Genomic DNA, 5,726 nt, shown 5'->3' with positions numbered 1-5,726 from the left:
GCAGGCTTACCACCACATGGAAGTCATCAAGATTTATGGTTTGCAGTGGTCCAAGCTGTGCCTGGGTCCCTTGGAGCCACAGCTGGGACTAGAGCAGTGAGCACACAGGGAGTGATATCGTTATGCTGCTCAGGGAAGTGGGACACTGGACCTGGCACCCCAAACCATTCTTTCGTTCTAAACCTTCAGGCCTGTGATGGGAGGGGCTGCCACGCATGTCTCTAAAATGTCTTCAAGGCCTTTTCCCTGTTGTCTTGGATATTAGCACTTGGCTCCTTTTTACTTATTCAAATTTCTGAAGCCAGCTTGAACTCTTCCACTGAAAACAGACTTTTCTTTTCTCTTGGGCTGCAAATTTTCCAAATCTGTATGCCTTGCTTCTTTTTTAAACATAAGTTCCAGTTTCAGGTCATTTTTTTTGCTCATGCATGTTAGCATAAGTTGTTAGACACAGGCAGGTCACAAATGGGAAGCAAATGAGGGGAGCCTTATGGTTGTCCAGGGTTACTGCTTTGTAACAGTTCTGAGGCCATGGTGAAGAAAAGGTTAGCCCAGGTGGAGACTAGAATTCTCCCTGAATTGAGGAAACAGACCTGACAGTCGGAGACGGTTCTAACTTCTTCTAACTTCGATGGTTAGAAATTTCTTCTGCCAGTTACCCTAAATCATCACTCTCAAGTTCAAAATTCCACAGGTCCCTAGGGCAAGGGAATAATCCAACCAAGGTCTTTGCCAAGGTGTAACAAATGTGTCCTTTGCTCCAGTTCCCAATAAGTTCCTCAGTTCCATCTGAGACCTCCTCAGTCTGGACTTCATTGTTGGTATCACTATCAACATTTTGGTCACAACAATTTAACAAGTTTCTAGGAAGTTCCAAATTTTCCCTCTTCTTCCCATCTTCTTCTGAGCCCTCCATACTCTTCCAACCTCTACCTGTTACCCAGTTTCAAAGATGCTTCCACGTTTTCAGGTATCTTTATAGAAATACTCCACTCCTGATACCATTTTTTTTTGTACTGAATTGTTCTCACATTGCTATAAAGAAATACCTGAGACCAGGTAATTTATAAAGAAAAGAGGTTTAATTGGATCATAGTTTGGCAGTCTGGACAAGATGCATGACACTGGCATCTGCTTGACTTCGGGGGAGGCCTCAGAAAACTTACAATCATGGCAGAAGGTGAAGGGGAAGCAGGGACATCTTACATGCCAGAGCAGAAGCAAGAGATAGAGGGGAGGTGATGCTCACCTTTGACACAACCAGATCTCATGATAACTCACTTTATCATGAGAAGAGCCCCAAGTGGGAAATCTGCCCCCACATATAACCACCTCCCAAGAGGACCCTCCTCCAACACTGGGTATTACAATTGGAACTGCAATTTGTACAGGCACAGATCCAAGCCATATCAGTGGGGTAATTAATAGGGTTGTCAGATTAAGTCTGACATGAGTAGACTAGTGGCTTATTTTGGAGACAAGGAACAAACAAGTTTAGCTGAAAGTTGAAGACCAGTTTCTTAAAAACAGGCATTACATTTTGATTAGCTGTGACAATTAAATCAAACCACCTTGGATGCTTGTACACAGGGACTTGAAAGTTGTGGAAATTGGGCCATGAGAAACTTAAGCTACTAGAAGTTTGAAAAACAATTTGGAGCCATGAATGTTGGGAATTGGGAATACCTAGAAGGCTAGTACAGAATTCATATGAAAAGTAATGAAGACCTGAAATAACACGGAAACGGGCAGGCAATAAATGATTCCAAAGTGCATTCTGAAATGCCAATGTTTCTTATGCTTTATTGAAATTTCCCATTCCAACTTTGAATCAGATATCCTGGGGTTTTTGTTTTGTTTTCCTTTTTGGTCTCCATGTAGAGAAATCCGGAATGGAAAATACCATCATTAAGAAGCTTGTTGAGCCATCTGTCTGACTGGGAGGCTATTTCCTGTGGTTCTAACTAATGGTAATGACTTTGAATTTTATGTCAATTTTTAAAAGGAGTGAAAAAAGTTACATTGTACTGTATGAAAGAAAAATGTTCACAGTGATAGGATAACTGTTTTCCTCTATTTTGAGAGTCCTCTTCATCAGTTAAGTACCACTAACCAATTTTTAAAGAAGAGTTAAGATGTTTGTCTTAGAAAAATAAAAATAATAAAAGTGTTTATCAAGATTTCCTTCTCCAAGCTAAGGTTCTATTTTGCTTGTAATCCATCTAGTTTTTTCCTCAGGCATTAAACATTATACTAAAATTGGAATAGAAAGACAAAACGCTTTATGTTAGAGCACCTATATCCAAAAAGCTGAAGTGAAGAACAAAACAAAGCTTATTATATTCTACTTGGTGCTGTATTGAGCTTTCCTCTTGCTTCTCTCTTAAATGTTTGGTTTCAGAATTTTCAGGTAACAAAATTAATTGTCTACATTAAATTACTTGAAGTCTCTCCACAGTTCTTAGGGCATATATATTACATTGTAATAATCTAAAAGTGATTAAATGTTTTGATAAAGTATACAAAATTATTTCAAAATTTAATGTATTTGAAAATAGTGTATCAGAGACTTATGCTTTCAGTCAGGATGAAGAAAAGAGGACTTGATTTACCCTCCTGACTAAAATAACAACAAAAAACTAAAATAATATACAACAATAATTTTTAAGGCACTAAAAATTTAGCAACAAAGAATAGTGATTCTTAAGAAATGGGAAGCAAATGAGGGGAGCCTCATGATTGTCCATGGTTACTGCTTTGTGACAGTTCTGAGGCCATGGTGAAGAAAAGGTTAGCCCAGGTGGAGACCAGAATTCTCCCCAAATTGAGGAAACAGAACTGACAGTCAGAGTGGAATAGAGAACCTAAAATTTGTAGGGTTCAGTACTGGTGATTATAGAACTGAAAAAATTTAAAGAGAAATTTGGGAGCCTGTAGAGTTTCCCCCTCAAGTGCTCAGCAGAATACTGATTAGTACTCAAGTGTGAGAAACAATCCGAGGCTAGGGAGAAAAATCACCTAAAGGATTAACGGTGAGAGGGCTGGGAATAGTGATGTTTCCACCAAGCATCCCAGAAAACCTCATGAATCATGTTGCATTGGGTAGAGGTCACAGAATGGTCTTGCCTCAATAGTGGAGAATAATAAGCCCTACACTGAGCACTGTGCCAATTCTGCCTAAAATTCTTCCAAAAAGACAAAAAGGATCAAATGACTTCCCTGATACTTGACCACTTCCTAGAAGAATATATTTATAAAATATAAAAATATCAGTTACCCAGATAAAATTCACAGTATCCGAAATCTAATAAAAATTATCAAACATATAAAAAAGCAGGGAAATATGACTGATAATAGAGACGAATCAATCAATCAAAATGAATGCAGAATGGACAGAGGTTTTAGAATCAACAGACAAGTATACAGAAACAAATACAACTATATCTCATATGTTCAAAGACACATAGATGCCATTAAAAACTCAGAACTTGTAGTGATAAAAGCAACTGGGTAAGTGAAAACTATCCTTGATGGTATTACAGCAAATAATACACTGCAAAATGAAAGATTTGTGGACCTGAAAAGAGAGGTTCAAAGATTTATAGCAAGAAAAACTGTCTTACATGAAACTCAGAGAAAAGGGAATCAAATCAAGTGAGCAGGCCATAAAATAACTCTCAATGTATCTATAAGCATTGAAATCATACAATGTATGTACTACAATACAACCACAATAGATTTAAATTTAAATTAGAAATTCATTAAAAATTCTCTAGGAGATATGCAAATATTTGTACATAAAATAACACAATAATCCATGTGTCAAAAAAATTGGGAAGTATTTCAAATTCGATTTAAATAAAGGCACATAAAATACAACAGATTCTGGCGACGTTGCAAAGAAAGCAACATTTTTACACTGTTGGTGGGAGTGTAAATTAGTCTATTGTGGAAAACAATGTGGTGATTCCTCAAAGATCTAGAGGCAGAAATACCATTTCTATCCCAGTTATACCATTTCTGAATACATACCCAAAGGAATATAAATCATTCTATTATAAAGATTCATTCACGTGTATATTCATTGTAGCACTATTCACAATAGCAAAGACATGGAATCTATCTAAATGCCTTTCAATAATAGGTTACATAAAGAAAATGTGATATATATACACTCTGGAATACTATGCAGCCATAAAAAGAATGAGATGATGTCCTTTGCAGGGACATGGATGGAGTTGGAAACCATTATCCTCAGTAAACTGAAAACGCAGAAACATAAGACCAAACACCACATATTCTCACTTACAAGTGGGAGTTGTATGATGAGAACACATGAGGAGGAACAATACACACTGGGACCTGTCAGGGGTGGGGGCCTGGGAGGAGGGAGAGCATTAGAAAGAATAGCTTATTGATGCTGGGCTTAATACCTAGGTGATGGGTTGATTGTGCAGCAAACAATACTGGCACATGTTTACTTATGTAACAAACCTGCACATCCTCCACATGTACCATGGAACTTATAATAAAAATTGAAAAAAATTAAAATACAGATATGTAAAATTCTGTGAGATGTGGCAAAAACAGTGTTTAATTGGAAATTTGTAACATTATATATCCATACTAGGAAAGATAAAAGTTCATAAATCATGGTCTTTAGCTTATTAAAGAACTGAAAAAGAAGAGCAAATTAAACATGAAGTAGGAATATAAAAGAAATTGTAAAGATCAGCATGAAAATCAGTGAAGCAAAAAACAGAAAAACAATAGAAAAAGAAAAGAAACCAAAAACTAGTTCTTTGAAAGTATCAATTGATAAACCTCTAGCTAGACTGACCAAAACAAAAAGAGAGAGGACACATGTTGTCAATATCAGGATGGGAATATAACATTATTATCACGATTTGATAATAAGATTATCACATGCTTCCCCTGTCTTCCACCTTCCCATCATATCAACAGGGTTCCTATAAAATAAAAATAGATTACAGCTGAAAGAGCTGTCAGGCTCACATTCTATTTAAGAAGGAGTTTTTAGGGAAACTCAAAGATTGAATGAATAACAAGAGCAAGGATATTAGAGTAAATAAAAGACTGAAATGTATAGCTACAAGAGAATTTAAAATTAGCCCAAATCCTAGTCAGATTGATGTAACACCTCAAAATAAAGGACTGCTTACCTCTGTTCCTTTTGCCCAATACATCATGTTGGCTTTAAACAAAAAAGTTTAAGTCTTGCCAAAAGACGGGAAAAAAATGTCTGAAGATATAAAGCAAACATAACAAGACTCATATATGATACAGATTTTAAAATTATCAGACAGAATTTAAAATAACTGTGATTAATATGTAAAAGTCTCTAATGAAAAAAGTAGACAACATGTAATAACAGGTAAATAAAGTAAAGATAAAGAAAATTTAATAAAGAATTAAAAAGAGATTCTAGGAATAAAAAATGCTAACAGAAATGCAGAAATGCTTTGATGAGCTCATCAGCCAGCTCGGTGTGGCTGAGGAAAGAATCAGTGAAGAAGCTGAAGATCTATCCATAGAAACTTTTTGAACAGAAATTACAAGAAAATTAATTTTAAAAAGCTACACAATAGAAATTTCAAGATCCATAGACTGTCTCAAAATGTTCAGCATATATGTAACAGGAATACTAGAATGAGAATGAGAAGACAGACAAGGGAAGAAGAATATTTGAAGTAATAATGGCTGAG

The sequence above is a fragment of the Mandrillus leucophaeus genome, unplaced genomic scaffold (genome assembly GCF_000951045.1).
Source record: "Mandrillus leucophaeus isolate KB7577 unplaced genomic scaffold, Mleu.le_1.0 Scaffold33, whole genome shotgun sequence".
In the NCBI taxonomy this organism is placed as follows: domain Eukaryota; kingdom Metazoa; phylum Chordata; class Mammalia; order Primates; family Cercopithecidae; genus Mandrillus; species Mandrillus leucophaeus.
The sequence above is the reverse complement of the archived record's forward strand: the minus strand, read 5'-3'. Positions refer to the sequence as shown.